This window comes from Ranitomeya variabilis, chromosome 2, assembly GCF_051348905.1.
Source record: "Ranitomeya variabilis isolate aRanVar5 chromosome 2, aRanVar5.hap1, whole genome shotgun sequence".
NCBI lineage: Eukaryota > Metazoa > Chordata > Amphibia > Anura > Dendrobatidae > Ranitomeya > Ranitomeya variabilis.
The window spans coordinates 1,061,252,371-1,061,279,669 of NC_135233.1; the positions used below are offsets into that span (position 1 = coordinate 1,061,252,371).

The 27,299-nt window shown below is 43.9% G+C and overlaps 1 protein-coding gene across 2 annotated transcripts in view; it reads left to right on the forward strand.

Annotated features, from left to right (window-relative positions):
- Nucleotides 1-8,839: 8,839 nt before the first annotated feature.
- Nucleotides 8,840-27,299, forward strand: part of KLHL29 (kelch like family member 29) — an 878,960-nt gene continuing 860,500 nt past the window's right edge. For both annotated transcript variants that reach the window (XM_077291500.1, XM_077291501.1), the window contains exon 1: nt 8,840-8,973. The gene's annotated coding sequence lies outside the window, so the exon portion shown is untranslated. The remainder of the gene's footprint in view (nt 8,974-27,299) is intronic.

Below are 27,299 nucleotides of genomic sequence, written 5' to 3' on the forward strand. Positions count from 1 at the left end.
GGCAGTAGTCTGGATGTGCAGTCTTGGGGCCCCCTAAAACAGCAATTTGGATGTGTAGTGTGGACCCCCCTAAAACAGCAGTCTGGATGTGCAGTGTGGAGTCCCCTAACACAGCAGTCTGGATGTGTAGTGTGGAGGCCCCTAAAACAGCAGTGTGGATGTGCAGTGTGGAGCCCCTAAAACAGCAGTGTGGATGTGCAGTGTGGAGCCCCCCTATAACAGCATTCTGGATGTGTAGTCTATAGCCCCTTTATAACAGCAGTCTGGATGTGTAGTCTGGAGCCCCCTAAAATGACAGTTTGGATGTGTAGTGTGGAGCCCCCCTATAACAGCAGTCTGGATGTGTAATGTGTAGCCCCCTATAACAGCAGCCTGGATGTGTAATGTGTAGCCCCCCTATAACAGCAGTCTGGGTGTGTAATGTGTAGCCCCCCTATAACAGCAGTCTGGGTGTGTAATGTGTAGCCCCCCTATAACAGCAGTCTGGGTGTGTGATGTGTAGCCCCCCTATAACAGCAGTCTGGGTGTGTAATGTGTAGCTCCTCTATAACAGCAGCCTGGATGTGTAATGTGTAGCCCCCCTATAACAGCAGTCTCGGTGTGTAATGTGTAGCCCCCCTATAACAGCAGTCTGGGTGTGTAATGTGTAGCCCCCCTATAACAGCAGTCTGGGTGTGTGATGTGTAGCCCCCCTATAACAGCAGTCTGGATGTCTAATGTGTAGCCCCCCTATAACAGCAGTCTCGGTGTGTAATGTGTAGCCCCCCTATAACAGCAGTCTGGGTGTGTAATGTGTAGCCCCCCTATAACAGCAGCCTGGATGTGTAATGTGTAGCCCCCCTATAACAGCAGCCTCGGTGTGTAATGTGTAGCCCCCCTATAACAGCAGTCTCGGTGTGTAATGTGTAGCCCCCCTATAACAGCAGTCTGGGTGTGTGATGTGTAGCCCCCCTATAACAGCAGTCTGGGTGTGTAATGTGTAGCCCCCCTATAACAGCAGTCTGGATGTGTAATGTGTAGCCCCCCTATAACAGCAGTCTGGATGTGTAATGTGTAGCCCCCCTTATAACAGCAGTCTGGATGTGTAATGTGTAGCCCCCCTATAACAGCAGTCTGGGTGTGTAATGTGTAGCCCCCCTATAACAGCAGTCTGGGTGTGTGATGTGTAGCCCCCCTATAACAGCAGTCTGGGTGTGTGATGTGTAGCCCCCCTATAACAGCAGTCTGGGTGTGTAATGTGTAGCCCCCCTATAACAGCAGCCTGGATGTGTAATGTGTAGCCCCCCTATAACAGCAGTCTCGGTGTGTAATGTGTAGCCCCCCTATAACAGCAGTCTTGGTGTGTAATGTGTAGCCCCCCTATAACAGCAGTCTGGGTGTGTAATGTGTAGCCCCCCTATAACAGCAGTCTGGGTGTGTGATGTGTAGCCCCCCTATAACAGCAGTCTGGGTGTGTAATGTGTAGCCCCCCTATAACAGCAGTCTGGATGTGTAATGTGTAGCCCCCCTATAACAGCAGTCTGGATGTGTAATGTGTAGCCCCCCTATAACAGCAGTCTGGATGTGTAATGTGTAGCCCCCCTATAACAGCAGTCTCGGTGTGTAATGTGTAGCCCCCCTATAACAGCAGTCTGGGTGTGTGATGTGTAGCCCCCCTATAACAGCAGTCTGGGTGTGTGATGTGTAGCCCCCCTATAACAGCAGTCTGGGTGTGTAATGTGTAGCCCCCCTATAACAGCAGTCTGGGTGTGTGATGTGTAGCCCCCCTATAACAGCAGTCTGGGTGTGTAATGTGTAGCCCCCCTATAACAGCAGCCTGGATGTGTAATGTGTAGCCCCCCTATAACAGCAGTCTCGGTGTGTAATGTGTAGCCCCCCTATAACAGCAGTTTTGGTGTGTAATGTGTAGCCCCCCTATAACAGCAGTCTGGGTGTGTAATGTGTAGCCCCCCTATAACAGCAGTCTGGGTGTGTGATGTGTAGCCCCCCTATAACAGCAGTCTGGGTGTGTAATGTGTAGCCCCCCTATAACAGCAGTCTGGATGTGTAATGTGTAGCCCCCCTATAACAGCAGTCTGGATGTGTAATGTGTAGCCCCCCTATAACAGCAGTCTGGATGTGTAATGTGTAGCCCCCCTATAACAGCAGTCTGGGTGTGTGATGTGTAGCCCCCCTATAACAGCAGTCTGGATGTGTAATGTGTAGCCCCCCTATAACAGCAGTCTCGGTGTGTAATGTGTAGCCCCCCTATAACAGCAGTCTGGGTGTGTAATGTGTAGCCCCCCTATAACAGCAGTCTGGGTGTGTAATGTGTAGCCCCCTATAACAGCAGTCTTGGTGTGTAATGTGTAGCCCCCCTATAACAGCAGTCTGGGTGTGTAATGTGTAGCCCCCCTATAACAGCAGTCTGGATGTGTAATGTGTAGCCCCCCTATAACAGCAGTCTGGGTGTGTGATGTGTAGCCCCCCTATAACAGCAGTCTGGATGTGTAATGTGTAGCCCCCCTATAACAGCAGTCTCGGTGTGTAATGTGTAGCCCCCCTATAACAGCAGTCTGGGTGTGTAATGTGTAGCCCCCCTATAACAGCAGTCTTGGTGTGTAATGTGTAGCCCCCCTATAACAGCAGTCTGGGTGTGTAATGTGTAGCCCCCTATAACAGCAGTCTGGATGTGTAATGTGTAGCCCCCCTATAACAGCAGTCTCGGTGTGTAATGTGTAGCCCCCCTATAACAGCAGTCTGGGTGTGTAATGTGTAGCCCCCCTATAACAGCAGTCTGGGTGTGTAATGTGTAGCCCCCCTATAACAGCAGTCTGGGTGTGTAATGTGTAGCCCCCCTATAACAGCAGCCTGGATGTGTAATGTGTAGCCCCCCTATAACAGCAGCCTGGATGTGTAATGTGTAGCCCCCCTATAACAGCAGTCTGGATGTGTAATGTGTAGCCCCCCTATAACAGCAGTCTGGATGTGTAATGTGTAGCCCCCCTCTAACAGCAGTCTGGGTGTGTGATGTGTAGCCCCCCTATAACAGCAGTCTGGATGTGAGTACATATATGAGTTTATACATATTTGCATTCGTTCTTGTTTTCAATGCAGAATGCTGAATGATAATACATTTATACATTTATACATTTATACATTTTATATTTTTTATATATTTTCTTTGAAGCAAAACCGCAGTATTTGATTTAGAAAGTTAGAAACAAATAAGATCAGATGATCGTGACCTCATTTTGGACACAAATTACATCTTGGAGGACCCGGCCACCTGCGGGTCACCTGCAATTACTAACAACTCATTGTAATTACTCTCATGTTCAAGTTATGAAGACAAATCAGAAGCAACAGAAAAATGGACATCTGGGAAGTGATCGGATCGGATGGAGAGCAACAAGGAGTTGTAGAAAGGTAACAACAATCCGACATCCTTCACATTACACAGCCCACCGCACTGTACAACGGAAGAGGAAACAAAAGGGGAGAAAAAGGAAAGAAGCACAAGATAGATTGGAATGGTAATGGGAGGGAAGTAAAGCAAAGAAAAAGGAAGGAAAAAAGAGGAGTCAAAGAAGGAAGGTAGGGAAACGGAAGGAGAGAAAGAAAAGAAGGGTGGGAAGGAAAGGAATGAAGGATGAGGAAGTGGAGGAAGAAAGGGGTGAAGGAATGAGAGGAGGATGTTTGAATGGGACTATAACTATAAAGACTAAATGAAGGAGGGAGGTTGGGAAAGAGAGAAGGAAAGAGAACGAAAAAGGAAAGATAAAGAGGAAAGGAGTTAAGGAAGGAAGGAGGGAAGGAAGGAGACAGAAAAAAACAGGAAGAAAAAATGAGGATGGAGTTAAAGAGGGAGAGAAGGAAGGAATGGAAGGCAGGATAGAAGGAAGAAAGGAAGGAAGGGGTAAAGGCATGAGGGGAGGATGGTTTCAATGAGTAAATAAATGTAAAGACTTAAGCAATGAAGGAAGGAGACAGGGAAGGGTGAAGAAGGAAAGAGGAAGGAAGAAAAATTGGGAAGGAGTTAAGAAAGAATGGAGGGAATAGAGGAAGGATGAAAGGAATGAAGGAAAGGAAGCAGGTAAGAAAGGAAAGCAGGAAGGAAGAAAGGAGGAAGGGAACAAGGAATTAAAGAGGGAGGGGCATGAAGGAAAGGAGGGAAGGACTAAAGGGAGGAAGGAATTAATGGGGAAAGGAAGGATGGAGAGAAGAATGGGTGGTGGTGAAGGAAGGAATGAAGGAAGAAAGGAAAGAATGGAGGAGGGAAGGAAGGAGTGAAAGCAGTAAGGAAGAACGAAGAAAGGGGTTCAGGAATGAGGGAAGGATGGTTTGAATGCAAATATACAGTTGTGCTCAAACCTTTACATACCCCGGCAGAATTGTTTGCTTTCTTGGCCTTTTTTCAGAGAATATGAATGATAACACCAAAACTTTTTTCCACTCATTGTTAGTGGTTTATTGTCAAACTACTGTGTTTTCTTTCTAAATCATAATGACAACTCAAAACATCCAAATGACCCTGATGAAAAGCTCACACACCCCATTTCTTAATACTGTGTATTGCCCCCTCTAACATCAATGACAGCTTGGAGTCTTTTGTGGTAGTTGTGGATGAGGTTCTTTATTTTCTCAGATGGTAAAGCTGCCCACTCTTCTTGGCAAAAAGCCTCCCGTTCCTGTAAATTCCTGGGCTGTCCAGCATGAACAGCGTGCTTGAGATCTCCCCAGAATGGCTCAATGATATTGAGGTCAGGAGACTGAGATGGCCACTTCAGAACCTTCACTTTGTTCTGCTGTAGCCAATGACAGGTCGAGTTGGCTTTGTGTTTTGGATTGTTGTCATGTTGGAACGTCCAAGTTCATCCCATGCGCAGCTTCCGGGCTGATGAGTGAAAATATGTCTCCAGTATTTGCTGATAACGTGCTGCATTCATCTTTCCCTCAACTTTGACCAAGTTTCCTGTGCCTTTGTAGCACACACATCCCCAAAACATCAGCGATCCACCTCTGTGCTTTACAGTAGGAATGGTGTTCCTTTCATAGGCCTTGTTGACGTCTCTGCAAATGTAACGTTTATGGTTGTGGCCAAAAAGTTCAATTTTGGTCTCCTCACACCAAATTACCTTGCTCCAGAAGTTTTGGGGCTTGTCTCTGTGCTGCTGTGCGTATTGTAGGTGAGATACTCTGTGGCATTTGCGCAGTAATGGCTTTCTTCTGGCGACTCGACCATGCAGCCCATGCCTCCTTATGGTGCATCTTGAAATAGCCACACCGCTAGTTTTCAGAGTCCTGTATTTCAGCTGATTATTTGTGGGTTTTTCTTTGCATTCCGAACAATTTTCCTGGCAGTTGTGGAGGACATTTTTGTTGGTCTACCTGACCGTGGTTTTGTTTTTACAGAGCCCCTGGTTTTCCATTTGAACGCTGCTGACTGGCATTATCAATTCCTTGGATATCTTTTTGTATCTCTTTCTGGTTTTTACAGTTCAACTACCTTTTCCGATAGATCGGTTGACAATTCTTTTGCTTTCCCCTTGACTCACAATCCAGAAACGTCAGTGGCTGGATGAAAGATGCAAGAGTCTGTCTGGTTTTGAGAAACTCACTCAGCTTTTATGCACACACACTGATTACAAGCAAATAGGTCACAGGCGAGGATATTACCTTTAGTAGCCATTCAAACCCATTTGTGTCAACTTCTGTGCAGGTTATCAGGCCAAAATCACCAGGTATGTGAACTTTTGATCAGGGTCATTTGGATGTTTTGGGTTGTCATTATGATTTAAAAAGAGAAAACACAGTAGTGTTACAATAAATGGCTTCACCCAACCACTAACCGTGGGTGGAGAAAAGTTTTGGTATTATCATTCATATTCTCTGAAAAAAGGCCAAAAAAGCAAAAATTCTGCCGGGGTATGTAAACTTTTTAGCACAACTGTAAATGTAAAGAGTAAAACGAAAAGGGCAAATAGACTTAAAAAATGGAAGTAATAAAAAAGGAATAAATGAAGAATGGAATAGATATTAGTTTGATGAGAGAGAGAAGAGAGGATAGAGGATGGACGGATAGATGATGGACTGACAGACGATAGACTGACAGACGATGGACGGACAGAGGATGGACGGACAGAGGATGGACTGACAGAGGATGGACGGACAGAGGATGGATGGACAGAGGATTGACAGAGGATGGACTGACAGACGATGGATGGACAGACGATGAACGGACAAAGGATGGACGGACAGATGATGGACGGACAGAGGATGGACAGACAAAGGATGGACGGACAGATGATGGACGGAGAGAGGATGGACTGACAGAGGATGGACGGATAGAGAATGGACGGACAGAGGATGGACAGAGGATGGACTGACAGGCGATGGATGGACAGACGATGAACGGACAGATGATGGACGGACAGAGGATGGACGGATAGACGATGGACGGACAGAGGATGGACGGACAAAGGATGGATGGACAGAGGATGGACGGACAGAGGACGGACTGACAGATGATGGACTAACAGAGGATGGACGGACAGAGGATGGACTGACAGACGATGGACTGACAGAGGATGGATAAACAGAGGATGGACAGACAGATGATGGACGGACAGAGGATGGAAGGACCGATGATGGACTGACAGAGGATGGACGGAAAGAAGATGGATGGAGAGAGGATGGACTGACAGAGGATGAACACATAGAGGATGGAAAAGACAGAGGATGGACTGACAGACAATGGATGGACAGACAATGGACGGACAGAGGATGGACAGACAGATGATGGATGGACAGAGGATGGATGAATGGACAGAGTATGGACTGACAGAGGATGGATGGACAGAGGATGGATAAATAGAGGATGGACGGACAAAGGATGGACGGACAGAGGATGGATGGACAGAGGATGGACGGACAGAGAATGGATGGACAGAGCATATACAGAGGCTGGACAGAGGATGGACAGACAGAGTATGGACTGACAGAGGATGGATGGACAGAGGATGGACGGACAGAGGATGGACGGACAAAGGATGGACGGACAGAGGTTGGAGTGACAGAGGATGGACAGACAGAGGCTGGACATACAGAGGATGGACGGACAGAGGATGGATAAATAGAGGATGGACTGACAGATGATGGACGGACAGATGATGGACTGACAGATGATGGACTGACAGAGGATGGACGGAGAGAGGATGGACAGAGAGAGGATGGACGGAGAGAGGATGGACGGAGAGAGGATGGACGGACAGAGGATGGACGGAGAGAGGATGGACGGACAGAGGATGGACTAACAGAGGATGGACGGAGAGAGGATATACTGACAGAGGATGGACGGACGGAGGATGGATGGAGAGAGGATGGACGGAGAGAGGATGGACGGACAGAGGATGGACGGACAGAGGATGGACGGAAAGAGGATGGACGGACAGAGGATGGACTGACAGAGGATGGATGGAGAGAGGATGGACTGACAGAGGATGGACGGAGAGAGGATGGACGGAGAGAGGATGGACGGACAGAGGATGGACGGAGAGAGGATGGACGGACAGAGGATGAACTGACAGAGGATGGACGGAGAGAGGATGGACTGACAGAGGATGGACGGACGGAGGATGGATGGAGAGAGGATGGACGGAGAGAGGATGGACGGACAGAGGATGGACGGAAAGAGGATGGACGGACAGAGGATGGACTGACAGAGGATGGATGGAGAGAGGATGGACTGACAGGATGGACGGACAGAGGATGGACGGAGAGAGGATGGGCGGACAGAGGATGGACGGACAGAGGATGGACGGAGAGAGGATGGACTGACAGAGGATGGACGGACAGAGGATGGACGGATAGAGGATGGACTGACAGATGATGGACAGAGGATGGACGGAGAGAGGATGGACTGACAGAGGATGGACGGATGGAGGATGGACGGAGAGAGGATGGACGGAGAGAGGATGGACGGACAGAGGATGGACGGACAGAGGATGGACGGAGAGAGGATGGACGGACAGAGGATGGACTGACAGAGGATGGACGGAGAGAGGATGGGCGGACAGAGGATGGACAGACAGAGGATGGACTGACAGAGGATGGACGGACAGAGGATGGACGGAGAGAGGATGGACGGACAGAGGATGGACGGACAGAGGATGGACGGACAGATGATGGACTGACAGAGGATGGACGGACAGAGGATGGACGGACAGAGGATGGACACACAGAGGATGGACGGACAGAGGATGGACGGACAGAGGATGGACGGACAGAGGATGGACGGACAGAGGATGGACGGACAGAGGATGGACGGACAGAGGATGGACGGACAGAGGATGGACGGACAGAGGATGGACGGACAGAGGATGGACGGACAGAGGATGGACGGACAGAGGATGGACGGACAGAGGATGGATAGACGGATGATGGCTGGACGGACAGAGGAGGGACAGAGGACGTACTGACAGGCGGCTCTCTGCACACAGTCTGACAGCAGTGACACAGGACAAGTAATCGGATTGTCGGGGATCAGGGCTCGGTGCTGTGAGGACAAGCTGCAGCCGAGCCCGGACAGAGGAGGGCCGGCCGGCTGCTCTGACCCCCGGGTGTGCCAGGCTCGCAGCCCCGGGCAGCAGACAGGCAGGGCTGGCATGTGTCTAGTGAGCGGCTCGCCGCCTCCCCGTGTGACTGGAGTCCCCTCCCGGTCGTGACGCTCCTGAACCCGCCCCCATCCAGCAAGTAGACACACAGCCTCGGAGAAGCAGGGAGCCAGAAGGGAGCATGGTCCGGATCCTGCAGCAGCAGCAGCACTGCACCCTGCCCACACAGCGCCCCGCCGCCTGCCCCGGGCACACCGCCTGGCATCAGCCCTGCTGGCACCGGCCGGGCATCCACTAGGCGCAGCCCCCGGTGAGTGCGGAGCCTGGTGCGTGCACTGGGGAGAGGAGGACGCGGACAGGAGCTGCCCGCACCGCGCAGGTAAGGGGCTGTCCAGTGTGCGTGGTGCTGAAGCGGGGACCTGCCGCGCTGCCGGAGCCCAGAGGCTGCCGCTCCTGCCGGTGCCCCTGCCCGCAGCTCAGCTGTGCCCGCTCCTGCCGGCACCGGCTCCCTGCCCGCAGCACAGCTGTGCCCGCCGCCTCTTGTTGTGGATGTGGGAGAAGTGGAGCTGCTGCATCCTCCGGTGTATTATTAAGTGCACGTTAATGCTGCTCCTGTGCGCCTGCGCCCTGCCAGCTGAGAAGGAGGGAGGGAAGGTTAGAAGGGAGAAAGAGACGAGGAAAATAAACTTCCTGCCTTGTCAGATGAGGGAGGAGAGGAGAGAGGAGATGCACAGACACCTAGAGGAAGCAGCAGGGTGCTGTGTGCCCGCCATGGTGCCAGCCTGTGCCCCCCTGGGTTGGGCTCCGCTCACCTGCCCACCTCAGCCCCGACCTGGCATGTAGGACACTCCATACACGGGCACTACCCCGCTTCATCTACCTGTACACCTAGCCAGCTGGAAACGACCCAGCTATTACCGTTCTCGTGTTACGTTTTGCTTGGCGCTACCCATTTGCCCATCATTACAGTAGCACTGGTGCCCCTTCCCGGGTACCACACGTCCTTACCCATAGACCACCCATCCGAGCATCCTAGTGTGGACCCAGTGTACCTGATACATAACGTGCCACCCTAGTTTCACCCGGTACCAGCTCAGTCATAACACTTCATGGGCACCACACAAATGACCACCCAACGTGAGGGTGATTTGGCTACAGCACCGTATTACATCCTTGGGCACAGCTGCCATCATAATGATGACCCTCAATGGCCACCACATCATTAATGCTATTTAGTTGGCGACGGGCACCACAAACTTGTTACTGGAGAGGACTTGTCTGCGGCCACATTAGGTGGTCTCCCATGGTCAGACGGAGCTGCCGTGCCCACATGATGCCATACCAGGCTGGCTTGCTAGGAAGCTCCATGAGTAAATGTCATCTTCCAGATTTGCTGACTTCCCTGGCAGTGAAGTGGGTTAACTATTAAATGGAAGCCGCCACTAATATCTCCGACCTACGGAGCGGGCTTGGCAGGCACATTGCAATGCGATCCCGTGTTTTTATCCCACGGTCTTGGTATTTGAAACCCACCCGTCATTCATAAGAAGCCCACGCACGTTGTGCCCAGATGTGCTGGCGTGTCTGTGCCCGCATGGCATGTGTCATTATGTCCCGGTGACCGCACATTGCTCCGTGCGCCCCTGGGGAGCGCTGCACACACACACACGGGCAGGGAGGGGGCACCGGCGGCACTGTGGCCTGGCACCGCTCACTGCACAGACGCTTTATTATTATGTGTTATCCTGGAGGTGTTCTCGGTGCCCTCCTGCGGGAAGAGACGCTGTGGATCAAGTCACCCGGAGACGCTTGGCTGCCACACTTGTGTTTTGTGCCCTGCGGGTGATTGGCGCTGGGCAGGAATGGCATGTCTGAGTCTTCATGTAGAGCGTGGTTGAATCTTACGAGGACGCCCCACCACGATGTTCTCCGAGGCTGTTATTATATTAGCTGGCAATGATGGTAGTTGTTGTCCTGCTGGTTCTGTTGGTGCCGCAGTTCATGCAGCGCGATATAACATATCATTTACCTGGCGTCGTAGTATTAACCCTACCATCCCCGTATACTTCACACCACGGCATGGACGCTGCCATCCTAACATTAACCCTTAGTGAGTACACCATGCCATGCTGTGCCATGCTGCTTGGAAACTTTCTACATTACTATAAGTAACAACTGAAAACTTTTATGATTTTATTTCCAACATGGGCACTAAATACTCTACCATCCTAATATTAACCAAAGCGTTTATATTGCCAGCCTCCTTGGGCACTGTATACCCAAACTTACTATTAACCCTAACCTTGCCACTTTATATATTGCCATTCTCAAACTATCTCTTCTTGGGCACTTTATGTGATGCCATGTAATCGTTATCCCATACTTAGCATTATTTAGTGTTACCGTCCTACTTTTAACCCTACTTGGGCACTATATGCCCAAACTTACTATTAACCCTAACCTTTCTACTTTATATATTGCCATTCTCAAATGATCTCTTCTTGGGCACTTTATATGATGCCATGTAGTCGTTATCCCATACTTAGCATTATTTAGTATTACCGTCCTACTTTTAACCCTACTTGGGCACTATATGCTTTGCTTTCTTGCTCGGGCACAATTGCCATCTCAGCATTTTCCATACCTGCTGACATTACCATTCCTTGGACACTACGTATCTGGTCTTTCCTGTGAATGTGGGTTGCAACTATTAACCTTTATGGGGTTAATGCCCACCTGATTTTAAAAGTATTAGCCAAAAGGGGGTGTAATGACCTTGAAAATCTGGAATTAACCCTATGCGAGCTCAGTAAACAGTGAGGTCTGGACTGAAGGCAGCCATATGTCCAATAAAAGCCCTCATCTGGAGTCACTTTTTGCTAGCAGGGGAGCGCTCTTCTTGTGGTCGTCTATTAAATGGATCAAAGAACTCTCACTATTGGATATTAGTTTCCTTTCTGTATTATTTTTTAGGCCAAGAAGAATTCGTATGTTGTGTAACCTAATAACTTCATCTATACTGTAATTTTCACATTGGGTTCAGGAGGAACGATGAATTGGGAATCCAGGGATTACTTGGGATGTCTGGGGTCTGGGTCGTGTTTGGGATATAATGGGACACAATATTTTTTTTTTCTTCCAATTTTTGTATCATTATTTAGTTTTGTTTGTATAACATTTCTTCCATCTTTTTGAAGACCTCAGTAGATTAACCCTTAGTAGATGCCTTCATGTTGGATTTGACTGATGTTGACCACACAACTCTTACTTCTCCACATCTGTCACCTTGTTTTGGATCTTCAGGTTTCTTATTCTTGATTTCTGTCATCATCTCTATCCTTGTTTCTTCTTTTCTACTGATACTTGTCTTTTTTTAGCCTGCTGTGTCTTCTCATATTAAGTCCAAATTAAGATAAAACTTTAGATTTAACGATGGTTCTTCACATTGGAGTCAACTTTGTTATCCATCACATTTATAGCATTCTCAAAAGCCTACGTTCATCCTACTCTACTAAGTGCTATCGCGTTTATGACCAGTGTGTCTCCAGTGTGTCGCGTCTTCTCTTAGGGTCTTTAGACTTCTTGATGCCATGTTCATGAATCCTACCCAATCCATCTTCCTGCTGGTGGTCCTCTTCTTCTATTCTATCATCTCTTTCAAGCAGAAATATCTTTCCCGGTGAGTTTTTTTTTGCTTCTTTTTTTTTTTTTTTGTAATCCGGTCATCTTATGAGACTCGAAAGCACTTGGTAGTGAGATGTAAGTTCTAGGTCAATGGACTTGATTTATTGACCTTCTGGCAGTTAGAAAACTACAATTCCCAGCATGCTCTAATAACCTTTAGCTATCATGTCATACTGGAAAATGTAGGTCTGTAACAGCTAAAGAGCCACATGTTAGAAACTTCTTCTCTAAGTTTATGGAAGGTTAACCCAATATATAAAAGCTAGTAGTCATCTTGCTGTGGTTTTCCCCCAAACCACAAGAATCAAGTAGTTCCATGGAAAGTACATTATCCCCTAATCACCACCTCGCTTTTGAGTAATGATATTTCCAAATCTTGGTTTGCAAGGTATGTAGATCTTATTTTCATGTGTTGGAAAATTATTTCCTTTCTGTCTCCAGCTGATATTATCGTTTAGTCTACTTGTATCTACTATGGACACGGCTCTTCTACACACAGGGTTCTTCTATGGACAGAGTTCTTCTATATAAAGGGCTTTTCTGTGGACAGGGCATTTCTATGGGCAGGGCTTTTTTTAAGGACAGGGTTCTTCTAAGGACAGGGTTCTTCTATGGACAGGGTTCTTCTATGTATAAGGTTAATTGCACAGGGTTCTTCTAATGACAGGGCTCTTTTTTGGACAGTACTCTTCTATGGACAGGGCTATTATATGGTCAAGGTTCTTCTGTGGACAGGGTTCTTCTGTAGACAGGGTTCTTTTATGGACAAGAATGGACAGGGTTCTTTTTTGGACAGGGTTCTTCTATGTACAGGGCTCTTCTAAGGACAGGGCTCTTCTATGGACTGTACTCTTTTATGGACAGGGCTTTTCTATGGACAAGGTTCTTCTGTGGACCGGGTTCTTTTATGGACAAGGTTCATCTATAGACAGGGTTCTTCTATGGACAGAGTTCTTCTATATAAAGGGCTTTTCTGTGGACAGGGCACTTTTATGGGCAGGTCTTTTTTTAAGGACAGGGCTCTTCTAAGGACAGGGTTCTTCTATGGACAAGGTTCTTCTATGTGTAAGGTTCATTGGACAGGGATCCTCTAATGACAGGGCTCCTTTTTGAACAGTACTCTTCTATGGACAGGGCTATTCTATTGTCAAGGTTCTTCTGTGGACAGGGTACTTCTTTGGACAAGGTTCTTCTGTGTACAGGGTTCTTTTATGGACAGGGTTCTTCTATGTACCGGCCTCTTCTAAGTACAGGGCTCTTCTATGGACAGTACTCTTCTATGGACAAGGTTCTTATGTGGACAGGGTTCTTTTATGGACAAGGTTCTTCTATGGACAGGGTTCTTCTATGGACAAGGTTCTTCTATGGACAAGGTTCTTGTATGGACAGGGCTCTTCTATAGACAGGGTTATTCTATGGACAAAGTTCTTCTATGGGCAGGGTTCTTCTTTAGACAGGGTTCTTCTATAGACAGGGTTCTTCTATGGACAGGGCTGTTCTATGGACAGGGTTCTTCTATGGGCAGGGTTCTACTTTAGACAGGGTTCTTCTATAGACAGGGTTCTTCTATGGACAGGGCTCTTATATGGAGGGGGTTCTTCTATGGGCAGGGTTCTTCTTTAGACAGGGTTCCTCTATGGACAGGGCTCTTCCATGGACAGGGCTACACTACGGACAACGTTCTTCTATGGACAGAGTTCTTCTATACACAAGGTTTTTCTATGGACAGGGTTCTTTCATGGACATGTATCCTCTACGGACAACGTTCTTCTATGGATGTCTTTCCCCTTCTATGTACCATGCAGATCTCTTCCCATACTGTGCTCCTCTGTGCGTTCCTATGGGTGGGATACTTCCAGTTGTGAGTAGACTATTTCTATGGTCTTCTTGGGTTCCTCTTATTAAAGTTCTTTACAGCTGGTGGGATTTTTTTGTTTATCACCTTCTTCTATAGTTTTCTCCTCTTTGCGATATTTGGTGCTCTTTGCATTACCTCCCACATATAGTGGAGCTGTATCCTGTGCATTGTGCAGATCCCCGAGGCTCGGAGCGGTGGGGCTCCCTGGCGCTGCTGCTCCACTGCATGTTTTTTATGGTTTATGTTTCCCCAGACATTTCTTTAATTTGAGAGTGTACATGAGCGGCAGAAGTATTCATACACCGCTCTTAGTATCTGTCATGTTTATGCCACACTGCTAATTATACATCCCTAAATCAGTGCTTCTGTGTACAGTGTTTTGCAGATGTGTTCTGCTTCACTTGACTCAGGAATACAGTAAATTAATAGCAATCCCCTTAATTTAATTTGCATTTTGCCTTTTTTTTTTTGTTTGGGTTATTTTACATTCATGTGAAGTCACACACGGGTAAAGGCAAAATGGATAATCTGTGGAGTTTATACCGCAGCTGGAAACCAAGGTGAGGACGGTGATATATGAAATATTGCCACTGCTGCCTGCAATGTGAGAGGCATGCAACAGAGAGGGATGTAAGGTAGAAGACAGAGGGAGAGAAAGAAGGAGAGAAAGAGAGAATGAAAGAGAGGGAGGGAGAAGGAGAGAGAAAGAGAGAAAGAAAAAAGAGTGAGAGAGGGAGAGAGAAAGAAGGTAAAGAGAAAGCGAAAGAAAAAGAAAGAAATATAGAGAAAGAAAACAAGAGAGAGAGACAAAAAGAAAGAGAGAGAATGAGAAAGAAAGAGGAAAGAGACAGAGAGAAAGAAAGAAGAGAATGTGAGAGAGAAAGAAAGAGCACGAAAGAAAGTAAAGAGAAAGAAAAGAGAAAGTGAGAGCAAAAGATAGAGAAAGAAAGATGAAGAAAGAAAACGAGAGAACGAAAGAGAAAAATGGGAAAGTGGGAGAAACAAAGAGAAAGAAATAGAGAAAGAAGGAAAGAGAAAAAAGAACAGGAGAGAGAAAGAAGAGAAAAAGAAAGAAAATGTAAAGAAAACTGTTTCAGACGAAGGGAAATTGAGATAAATATATAGAAATAAGAAGAAAGAAAGAGAAGGGAAAGAAGAAAGGGCTGGAGGAAGGGAAAAGTAGATAAACGCATAGAAATAAATTAGAAGAAAGAGAAAAGAAGAATGAAAGAAAAGTGATTGAATCAATGGAAATATAAATAGATAGATATAAATAAGCTAGAAGAAAGAGAAGGAAGGAAAGGGATGGAGGAAAGGAAAGAAAGATATATAGAAATAAGAAAGATAAGGAAAGAAAGGGGTGGATGGATGGAAAAGTAGATATGTAGAAATAAGACAGAAGGAAAGAAAATGAAATAAAGAGGTCCAGAGGAATGGACAGATGTCAGACAGATAAAGATAGATATGAAGTAGAAGAACAAGAAATGTAAAGAAAAAAAGATGACAGAAAAAGAAAAGTGAAAAAAAAGAATGATGGTCAGAGGAAGGGAAAGATTAATAGATGATAGATAAATAGACAGATGATAGATAGATAGATAATAAATAATAGATAGAAAGATAATAGATAGATACTAGATAGCTAATAGATAGATAATAGATACATAATAAATAGATAGATATAGATAATAGATAGATCGATAGATAATAGATAGATAGATAATAGATAGATAATGGATAGATAGATAGATAGATAGATGATAGATAATAGATAGACAGATAATAGGTAGATAGATAGATAGATAATAGATAATGGATAGATAATAGATAGATAGATAGATAGATAGATAAGATAGATAATAGATAGATAGATAGATAGATAGATAGATAATGAATAGATAGATAGATAATAAATAGATAGATATAGATAATAGATAGATGATAGATAATAGATAGACAGATAATAGGTAGATAGATAGATAGATAGATAGATAGATAGATAGGTAATAGATAGATAGATAGATAATAGGTAGATAATAGATAGATAGATAATAGATAGATAATAGGTAGATAGATAGATAATAGATAATGGATAGATAGATAGATAATAAATAGATAGATAGATAATAGACAGATACTAGATAGACAGATAATAGATAGATAATAGGTAGATAGATAGATAATAGATAGATAATGGATAGATAATAGATAGATAGATAGATATATATAGATAATAGATAGATAATATATAGATAGATAGATAATAGACAGATAATAGATAGATAATAGGTAGATAGATAGATAGATAGATAGATAGATAGATAGATAGATAGATGATAGATAATGGATAGATAATAGATAGATAGATAATAGATAGATAGATAATAGATAGATAATGGATAGATAATAGATAGATAATAGAGAGATAGATAATAGATAGATAATAGATAGATGATAGATAGATAGATAATAGATAGATGATAGATAGATAGATAATAGATTGTTGTGTGAATCTCTTGGACCAGTACATTGTGGTCAGTGGCCGGTACAATGCCAGATGTTGGGTCTGCAGAGTGTGGTCAGTACTCTGTCCGGATGTAGCAGAGCTGAGTCGCTCGTGTCACCGTGGCCTTTGTGCTCCGTCGTTTTCCGTGTTCTCTGCCGTGTAACGTGATGTCCACATGGGCTGCAGCGGATAAACCCTTCTGGGCTTCCTCTGAGTTTTCTCTGCGACATCTATAGAATGGTCCATGTAGGACGCAGACTCCTCCGCAGACGATGGCTGATGTGCGGACCCCCTGGACCAGGTCACGTGTTCATCTGGTGCGGTGTCGGAGGGTTGCCTTGTAATCTCCATCGTTTCGCTCCCACTAGAGACTTGCTACCTGACACCGCTGCCTCTGTTGGCCTCATTAAAAGACGCCACAGAGCCTCCCTGGAGGCCGCGGTTCCCTACAGTCTGCTCAGTGTTGTGCCATGCTGGTGTCTTCTTGCAATTAGACAGGAAAGGCGTCTTCTACAGGATTCTTATAGGCATTGTATCAGATTTGAAAAACATGGCTTTTTTCCTCCAGTAACAGCGCCACCTTTTTCCATGGCTGATCCTGGTATTGCAGCTTAATGCCATTTAATTAAAAGGAGCTGATCTGCAATACCAGTCACAGCCTGTGGACAGGGTGGCGCTGTTTGTAGGAGAGGGCAGCCATCAGGTCACGGAGTTGCCAAATTAGTGGAAGTTTACTACTTCTAGGCAACTCAGTTCACCAACATGGGCCGTATTAGTTTTATATTGATAGGTATTGGGAGACTAATACTTAGGATGCTTTTTATTATTTCATCTTTAAGGCTCTTTGTATTGAAAAGTGTCACGTTTCAATATGTTGGAACCTCTGATAATCCGACACGTAGATTATTAGGGTCTGTTAATGCCGGGTTCTAACTCTGGATATGTAATGAAATCTTTGGGGACTTGCTGCACAAATTTGGGATGTGGCCTTATTAGTGAATTTTGTGTATGGGGTGAAAATTCTTATTTTGGAGGTGTAGTCAGTTTGTAGACTTTCTACTCTAACTCATTGATGTCCATGCGCTGTGGTAGGACATACAGTTTGGATTTGACCAATTGGAACATTTCTTCTGATTGCCTCCCAATAATCTAGAAATTCTGTCGCTCAAAAAATGAAAAAATTGAGTTCAGACTGCCAATGTTGTGACTCTAATAACACTGTAAAAGCAGCAGATTGTGAGCGAGCAGAGGTCCTTAAAAACTTTCCGATAATTCAAAATATTTGATAATAATGCAAATATTAGATTCCTTTAACGCCAAATTTAAAGAGGACCAGTCACCAGCTCAAAACTAGCAGTTTTTGCACTCATTTTATTCCCACTGCTCCCCTGAGTATTCTGTTTTTTGTTTTTTTTAAATCCGTCATACGGTTCCAGAGATATAGACCTTTTTTATTTAGAGTTAGTTTTCATGATCTTTATCAAGGGGGCGTGGTTCACAGGATCCTCTGGGGCGTGTCTCCAGGCTGCTCTGCATAATTACTCTGTGAGCCACGCCCCCATAATAAAGACGATAAAAACTAGCTCTGAATAAAAAAAAAGTCTCATATCTCTGGAACCGTATGGCGGATTTAAAAAAAACAAAAACCAAAATACTCAGGGGACCAGCGGGAATAAAATAAAGGCAAAATCCGGACACTTTTTTAATTTGGTGAACGATCCACTTTAAAGGGGTTTTTACCAAGTTCTGAATCAGATGATTGAAGTCATTATCCAGATCAGGTTTTGAGTCCTGTCTACCCCTTTCCCGGTCTGGTCATGTCAGGGGTTAACTTTGCTCTGCCTCATTCTGGGTTCAGGCTTGCTATTTATCTCCGCTGCATCTTGTCAGTTATAGTTTCTGCCTACGGCGTGAGTAGCTGACCCTGCTTAAACCCTGATTTGTCCTGCTGCCTTTGCTGTGCCTGCACCTGTTTAGTCCCCTCTTCCCATTCCGACACTGTGTTTCCCCTTTGTGTGTGGACTCCCAGGTACTTGACTCAGCTTGGACCCTGACCTGCTTTTGTCTCTTGTCTTTGGTATTTTCTGCTCCTGACCGGTATTGACCTTTTTGGCTTGTCTCTGACTCTGTGTTTGTTTATTCCTTTGGTACTGCGCTACTGATTAATATCGACCCAGCTTGTTTGACTATCTAAACTAGACAGCAAACAGTAAACAATAGAAGTAAAAATCCCATTATTCTGTAGGACAGAGAGGATTTTTAATAAGAGATCCAATGCAAAGTTGCTTGTTTATACAAGAACTTTGCAATTTTACCCCTTTATAAGGCATTTTACTGTATATTGCAGTGGTATTCAACCTGTGGCTATTCAGCCGTTGTAAAACCACAACTCCCAGCATGCCTTTATAGCCATTCTAAAATTTAGTTTTACTTAAAGGGATCTTGACACTCAATTGATACTGCCTAACAGCATGGCTGCATGAGCGTATCAGAGGAAATAAAGTCTGAAGATCTGTTTTGGCACTATAAGGAAAGACCCGACTAGTCCAGTGCCCCCGACAGGCTTTTTCTTGCAGGCCAGGCTCTGATTTATACTGCCTGTGGTTTCCTTTAAAAAGGCTATTCACAACTTTACAGGATAGAATACCCCTCATTAGGAATGGTACGGTATGTTTGCATTGGTCTACGAGAAGACAATAAAGTCTTCTGGGAAACTTCCCCGGTTACAATGTACCACTTAATTAAAAAAGTTAAAAAAAAAAAGAAGTTTCCGCCACTTCCAATTTCCCAGGCTAAAGTTACCCTCTTGTCGTAAGAGGCGGCTCTGGTGTGCCAGCCACAGAATACAGATCACTGGGAAATTTCAGAGTAATTACGAGGTTCCGGAATTCATCTGTGCCCAGGATGGAGAACGATGGATGTGAAGGTAAAATTTCTTGAAACTTGTTAATTGCATTTATAATTAGTACTGCCTGTGAGCTTCACAACACTTCTGGGGTGTAAAATAAACAGATTCATTTATCCAGAAGAAGACGTGAGCCGAGACGGGACTATGGGCGGAATATAGAGAGAGTAATCCCATGGTGGATTGAGTTCAGGGAACTTTTTTTTAGAGGGGATCTAGATTTACGTTAAAATCTTCAAGAAGTTGTCCACTTCTTGGACAACTTTTTCGGCCCCCATAAAATAATAAAACTTATACTCACCTCCTGTGCCAGGGCCGTTCCCGCGGTATCGCCACTCGGTCTCCCGGGGCTCGCGTGCTGTTGTTGTGACAGATAACACCGGCGTCCAATCAGAAGTGTCACCACTGTCCCCGCCACCTGTCGAAATGGGCTGGAAGAGGAAGTCGGAGATCAGCTGCAGCCCGGACTTCCTCTTCATGTTCGATTTGTCCGAAGGCGGAAACAGTGACGCCGGCGCAGATTGGGTGTCACATGTAGCAACAACCGTCCCCGAGTCCCGGGAGAGCGAATGCCGAGACCGCGGGAACGGCGCCGGCACGCTAGGTGACTATAGACTTTATTATTTTATCGGCGCCAGACATTCTGATCAAGAAGGGGTTGTCCTAGTAGTGGAAAACCCCTTTATTCCATTTGTTTAGAAACTTCTGTAACTTTCTAACAAACTTTCTAACAAACTTTATGTTTCAATTTTTCAAACTTTTTAAAGAAAATCATCTACTGTCAGCGAATGGGAAAAATTCTAGTTTAGGCTCTGTTCACACGTCCAGTTCTTATCTGTTGGTAAACGATCAAGTATAATGATTAAAAAAACATATTAGGTATAAATGGAGCAAAGGCGGATGCAAAATAGAAGCCAAAGTTTACAGTTGTCGATGGATCGGTCTTTAAAAATAAGGATCCGTTTAACAAAAAACATTAACTTTGGTTTCCGTTTTGCTTCTGTTCCCATTCCAATGAATCGGGGGCAGTAGTAGATATGATTGTATCCAGGCTACATTATTCTCTGTGAGCAAAATGTTTCTGGGCGTTTGCTACAATGTATCAGTCTGGAGTCCGGGCTGTTCAGCTCAGAGATCATTGTCTCGGCTGCATACAATGTATCTCATTTTCAGATGTGATCAAGACCAGGTATAATCCTGTTTTCCTGACTTCGCCTGCAAACAGGACTGTTTTTAGTCACTAACAGCAAACAAATAGCTTAAAAATTGTGAGAAATCCAAATTATGGGTGTAAAAAAAAACTTACAAGGAATTACCGGTTTTAGCAAATAAAGGCTAGTGAGTGTGTAATAAAACAATGAGCAGTTTTTTAATCTGTTTTCAATCTTATCCCGGCTTGTTGTTAGTCGATGAGAAGAATATTGTCGAATTCAGGGTCTTTCATCTGTAAATACTTGGCGGTCTTCAGTTTGGAATAATGAAGTCTTGGGGGCGATCTTATTAGAATGCATGACTATATGAGGGGACAGTACTGAGATCTGTATAATGATCTTCATACACCTAGGCCTGCGACAGGGGCAAGGGGGCGTCATCTCCGTCTAGAGGAAAGAAGGTTTAATCACAATCACAGACGAGTATTCTTTACAGTAAGAGCAGTGACACTGTAGATTATTTACTGTACTGCAATGAGACTATGGATTCTTTACTGTAAGAGCAATGAGACTATGGATGCTTTACTGTATGAGCAGTGAGACTATAGATTATTAACTGTAAGAGCAGTGAGACTATGGATTCTTTACTGTAAGAGCAGTGAGACTATGGATTCTTTACTGTAAGAGCAATGAGACTATGGATTCTTAACTGTACGAGCAGTGAGACTATAGATTATTAACTGTAAGAGCAATGAGACTATGGATTCTTTACTGTAAGAGCAATGAGACTATGGATTCTTTACTGTAAGAGCAGTGAGACTATGGATTCTTTACTGTACGAGCAGTGAGACTATAGATTATTAACTGTAAGAGCAATGAGACTATGGATTCTTTACTGTAAGAGCAGTGAGACTATGGATTCTTTACCGTAAGAGCAATGGGACTGGATTCTTTACTGTAAGAGCAATGAGACTTTGGATTCTTTACTGTAAGAGCAGTGAGACTATGGATTCTTTACTGTAAGAGCAATGAGACTGGATTCTTTACTGTAAGAGCAATGAGACTATGGATTCTTTACTATAAGAGCAGTGAGACTATGGATTCTTTACTGTAAGAGTAGTGAGACTGGATTCTTTACTGTAAGAGCATTGAGACTATGGATTCTTTACTGTAAGAGCAGTGAGACTATGGATTCTTTACTGTAAGAGCAATGAGACTATGGATTCTTTACTGTAAGAGCAGTGAGACTATAGATTCTTTACTGTAAGAGCAGTGCGACTATGGATTCTTTACTGTAAGAGCAGTGAGACTATGGATTCTTTACTGTAAGAGCAATGAGACTATGGATTCTTTACTGTAAGAGCAGTGAAACTATGGATTCTTTACTGTAAGAGCAATGAGACTATGGATTCTTTACTGTAAGAGCAGTGAGACTATGGATTCTTTACTGTAAGAGCAGTGAGACTGGATTCTTTACTGTAAGAGCATTGAGACTATGGATTCTTTACTGTAAGAGCAGTGAGAGTATGGATTATTTACTGTAAGAGCAGTGAGACTATCGATTCTTTACGGTAAGAGCAGTGAGACTGGATTTTTACTGTAAAAGCAATTAGACTATAATTTTTTTACTGTGAGAGCATCAAGACTATGGATTCTTTACTGTAAGAGAATTAGACTATGGATTCTTTTCTGTAAGAGCAGTGAGACCGTAGATTCTTTACTGTAAGAGCAATTAGACTATGGATTCCTTACTGTAAGGCCACGTGCACACATTGCGGATTACTCTGCGGATTTTTCCGGACTGATTTTGGTAAATCCGCAGGTAACCCACACTGCGGATTTCCTGCGGAATTACGGCGGATTTACCTCATTTTTTTTTGTGGATTTTGTGCGGATTCCACCTGCGGTTTTACACCTGCGGATTCCTATTATGGAGCAGGTGTAAACCGCTGCGGAATCCTCACAAAGAATTGACATGCTGCGGAATAAACAACGCTATGTGTCCGCGTGTTTTTTTCCGCAGTATGTGTACTGCGGATTTTGTTTTCCATATGTTTACATGGTACTGTACGAGCAGTGAGACTATAGATTATTAACTGTAAGAGCAATGAGACTATGGATTCTTTACTGTAAGAGCAATGAGACTATGTATTCTTTACTGTAAGAGCAGTGAGACCATGGATTATTTACTGTAAGAGCCATGAGACTATGGATTCTTTACTGTAAGAGCAGTGAGACTATGTATTCTTTACTGTAAGAGCAGTGAGACCATGGATTATTTACTGTAAGAGCAGTGAGACCATGGATTTTTTAATGTAAGAGCAGTGAGACCATGGATTCTTTACTGTAAGAGCCATGAGACCATGGATACTTTACTGTAAGAGCAGTGAGAGTATGGATTATTTACTGTAAGAGCAGTGATACTATCGATTCTTTATGGTAAGAGCAGTGAGACTGGATTTTTACTGTAAAAGCAATTAGACTATAATTTTTTTACTGTGAGAGCATCAAGACTATGGATTCTTTACTGTAAGAGCAGTGAGACCGTAGATTCTTTACTGTAAGAGCAATTAGACTATGGATTCCTTACTGTAAGGCCACGTGCACACATTGCGGATTACTCTGCGGAATTTTCCGGACTGATTTTGGTAAATCCGCAGGTAACCCACACTGTGGATTTCCTGCGGAATTACGGCGGATTTACCTCATTTTTTTGTGGATTTTGTGCTGATTCCACCTGCGGTTTTACACCTGCGGATTCCTATTATGGAGCAGGTGTAAACCACTGTGGAATCCTCACAAAGAATTGACATGCTGCGGAATAAACAATGCTATGTGTCCGCGCATTTTTTTCCGCAGTATGTGCACTGCGGATTTTGTTTTCCATATGTTTACATGGTACTGTACAAGCAGTGAGACTATAGATTATTAACTGTAAGAGCAATAAAACCATGGATTCTTTACTGTAAGAGCAATGAGAGTATGGATTCTTTACTGTAAGAGCAGTGAGACTATGGATTCTTTACTGTAAGAGCAGTGAGACTATGGATTCTATACTGTAAGAGCAGTGAGACCATGGATTATTTACTGTAAGAGCAGTGAGAGTATGGATTATTTACTGTAAGAGTAGTGAGACTATCGATTCTTTATGGTAAGAGCAGTGAGACTGGATTTTTACTGTAAAAGCAATTAGACTATAATTTTTTTACTGTGAGAGCATCAAGACTATGGATTCTTTACTGTAAGAGCAGTGAGACCGTAGATTCTTTACTGTAAGAGCAATTAGACTATGGATTCCTTACTGTAAGGCCACGTGCACACATTGCGGATTACTCTGCGGATTTTTCCAGACTGATTTCGGTAAATCCGCAGGTAACCCACACTGCGGATTTCCTGCGGAATTACGGCGGATTTACCTCATTTTTTTTGTGGATTTTGTGCGGATTCCACCTGCGGTTTTACACCTGCGGATTCCTATTATGGAGCAGGTGTAAACCACTGCGGAATCCTCACAAAGAATTGACATGCTGCGGAATAAACAACGCTATGTGTCCGCGCATTTTTTTCCGCAGTATGTGCACTGCGGATTTTGTTTTCCATATGTTTACATGGTACTGTACAAGCAGTGAGACTATAGATTATTAACTGTAAGAGCAATGAAACATGGATTCTTTACTGTAAGAGCAATGAGACTATGGATTCTTTACTGTAAGAGCAGTGAGACCATGGATTCTTTACTGTAAGAGCAGTGAGACCATGGATACTTTACTGTAAGAGCAGTGAGACTATAGATTATCAACTGTAAGAGCAGGGAGACTGTAGATTCTTTACTGTAAGAGCAATGAGACTATGTATTCTTTACTGTAAGATCAGTGAGACTGTATTCTTTACTGTTAGAGCAGTGAGATTACGGATTCTTTACTGTAAGAGCAGTGAGACCATGGATTCTTTACTGTAAGAGCAGTGAGACTATGTATTCTTTACTGTAAGAGCAGTGAGATTACAGATTCTTTACTGTAAGAGCAGTGAGACTATGTATTCTTTACTGTAAGAGCAGTGAGATTACAGATTCTTTACTGTAAGAGCAGTTAGGCTACCAGATTTTTTACTGTAAGAGCAGTGAGACTATGTATTCTTTACTGTAAGAGCAGTGAGACTATGGAACACACTACCAAATGATCTTGTAATGGCTGATTCACTGTGGAATGCCCTACTGTGGACTGTGGAATACTGTGGAGACTGTGGAATTCCCTACCACAAGAGGTAGTAATGGAAGACACTGTAACAGCTTTTAGAAAAGGGCTGGATGATTTCCTTGATGCACATAACATTGCGGGTTATAATTAATTTAGTGACAAAATGTACAGTTGTTGGAGAAAGGTTGAACTTTATGAACCGTGGTCTTTTTTCAACCTATGTAACTACAAAAGCACAATGATGGCCTGGACACCTTTCTTGATAAATATAATATTACCGGTTATGGGCGTTGGACTCTGTGATGGGACGTTGATCCAAGGAACCAGTCTGATTGCCGTATGTGGAGTCGGGAATTATTGTTTTCCATAATATGGCGATATTACATCTGCCTCATGGGGTTGTTGCTTTCCTCTGGATCAACCTGTTAGGTTATAAGTTGAACTTGATGGACTTATGTCTACCTTCAACCTTAAAAACTAGGAAACTTTGAGTTGTGAGCTGGTTACAATTATGTCCAGTTTAGATATGAGGGAATTGATTTGATGCGAATGGAATTTGCGATAATTTGTTAGATCCGATGAACTCGATCAATTTGTGGTTCGATCTGCAAGAATTGACAAAAGGATTCCCACAGGAATCTTACTAAAAGCATGAGAATGCAGCAGACATTTCCAGGTGGATCTGGATAGTGAGCGGATGTCGCAGCTCAGCCATGGTGACAGATAGAGAAATCCATAAAACACTGAATAAACATTACAGATAGTGTGTGACAGGACTGAAGTGAAAAACGGCCACCATCTGTTTACCCATAGCTATATATGATGAGGTCACTTGGACATTACTAAGGCTGTGTTTGTGATAAAGAGCTTGAAAAATGTTCAGTACAGCCTTAGGAGACCTCGGAGTGTTACACACACGTGTCCAGGGCATATGGAGGCTTTGCGGTACTCGTGATTCGTGGCAAATTTATTAACTGCAAATCAAAATTTTGGCAAAGACTTGATGGAGCTTGCGAATTTCAATTTCAGAACATTCACTCATCTCTGAAATGTACTCCCTTTCATCACAATCTTCACAGTAACTATTTGGATGGAGAGCTTGTTCTCAGCCTACATTAGCTCCATCTCTGCCTTACTCATGGGCGGAGCTAATCTTCCAGGGTTGGCCCTTTTTACAAACACTCCATGTTTGGTAAACAAGGGGGCGTTAGAAAAACATTCTCTAAAATCCTTGAGTTTTGGTTTTTTTTAGACAAAACTAGCAAACCCTTTTAAATATTATTTCCCTAATGTGAAGTTTTTAGACAAAAATAGCAAGCCTTTTAAAATATTATTTCCCTAATGTGATGTTTTTATTTGTTTTGCCCCTGTTAGCTTTGGGCACTACAACACTATTATTGGGGTAACTATCCATGAAGAAAGAGGTTGTGGGGGGAGTTAAGCCTATAATTGCTTGATCTCTGCTCCTCATGGGCGGGGCACTATGTGCTAAACCTACATTCCCTAGAAACGGTGATCTACTGAATAGGTTTTTGTTTTGAATTTTACTTATTCTTTGTACATATCCTTGCCACCAGTATTGTACACTTTTTTAGGGGTTTAACCATATGGGATGCAATAGTGATGGTCACACCTGGCCTCTCTCTGGGACATGATGGATGGAGTGCGCTAATATAGATTTTGCATAAGTGTCCCAGGGCTCCTAGATACACTTCTGTAAGCAGCTGTGTTCACTACCAAGTCTCTCTGCTTTGTACACACTGCGCCAAGGAACTATTATTCTAAATAATTGTTATTTTATCTTTATGCCGTGGTCCTTCCATTTTGTGTTGATTTGATTCTTATCTAGCTTTTTCTTTGTATAGTCGTCAAGCTCTTGAGAAGGAGTAAATTATTACCGGAGCGGGGGCTTAGCATGTGTTCTCCCTTGAAACCTTCAAATAACAATAATTCTACCCAGACCGCTTTCGTAATAGCTTTTCCTATCATTTCTTTTAAAATGGAAGCTTTCCGCCGTCTGTAATGATGTTCGTTTTGATATGTAGACTATTTCGATCATCTTTGACTCGACCTCCATTATTTTATACAGAGACGATGATCTAATGGTTTCTTTGCATAAAGTTGTGGATGCTTCTTCTTTGCGAGACGTTTTCCCGAGATGGCACCACAGGGTCTTCCTAGTGACCTCTTTATTTGTATTTTTATTTTTCTGGAAATAATAAGCTCTCTAGTATCGAACTGTTAAGACTGGAGCTGCAGTGATTTATGCTCATCTGCGTAGCGGTTAGCACATTTCATTATTTCAACAGAGATGCTTCTTTCGACTGATCAACACTCCCAATTGTATTTTCAGGATAGCGTTCAGCCATATTAGTTCCGATACACTGCCCTCTGCCTCGAAAACAGCA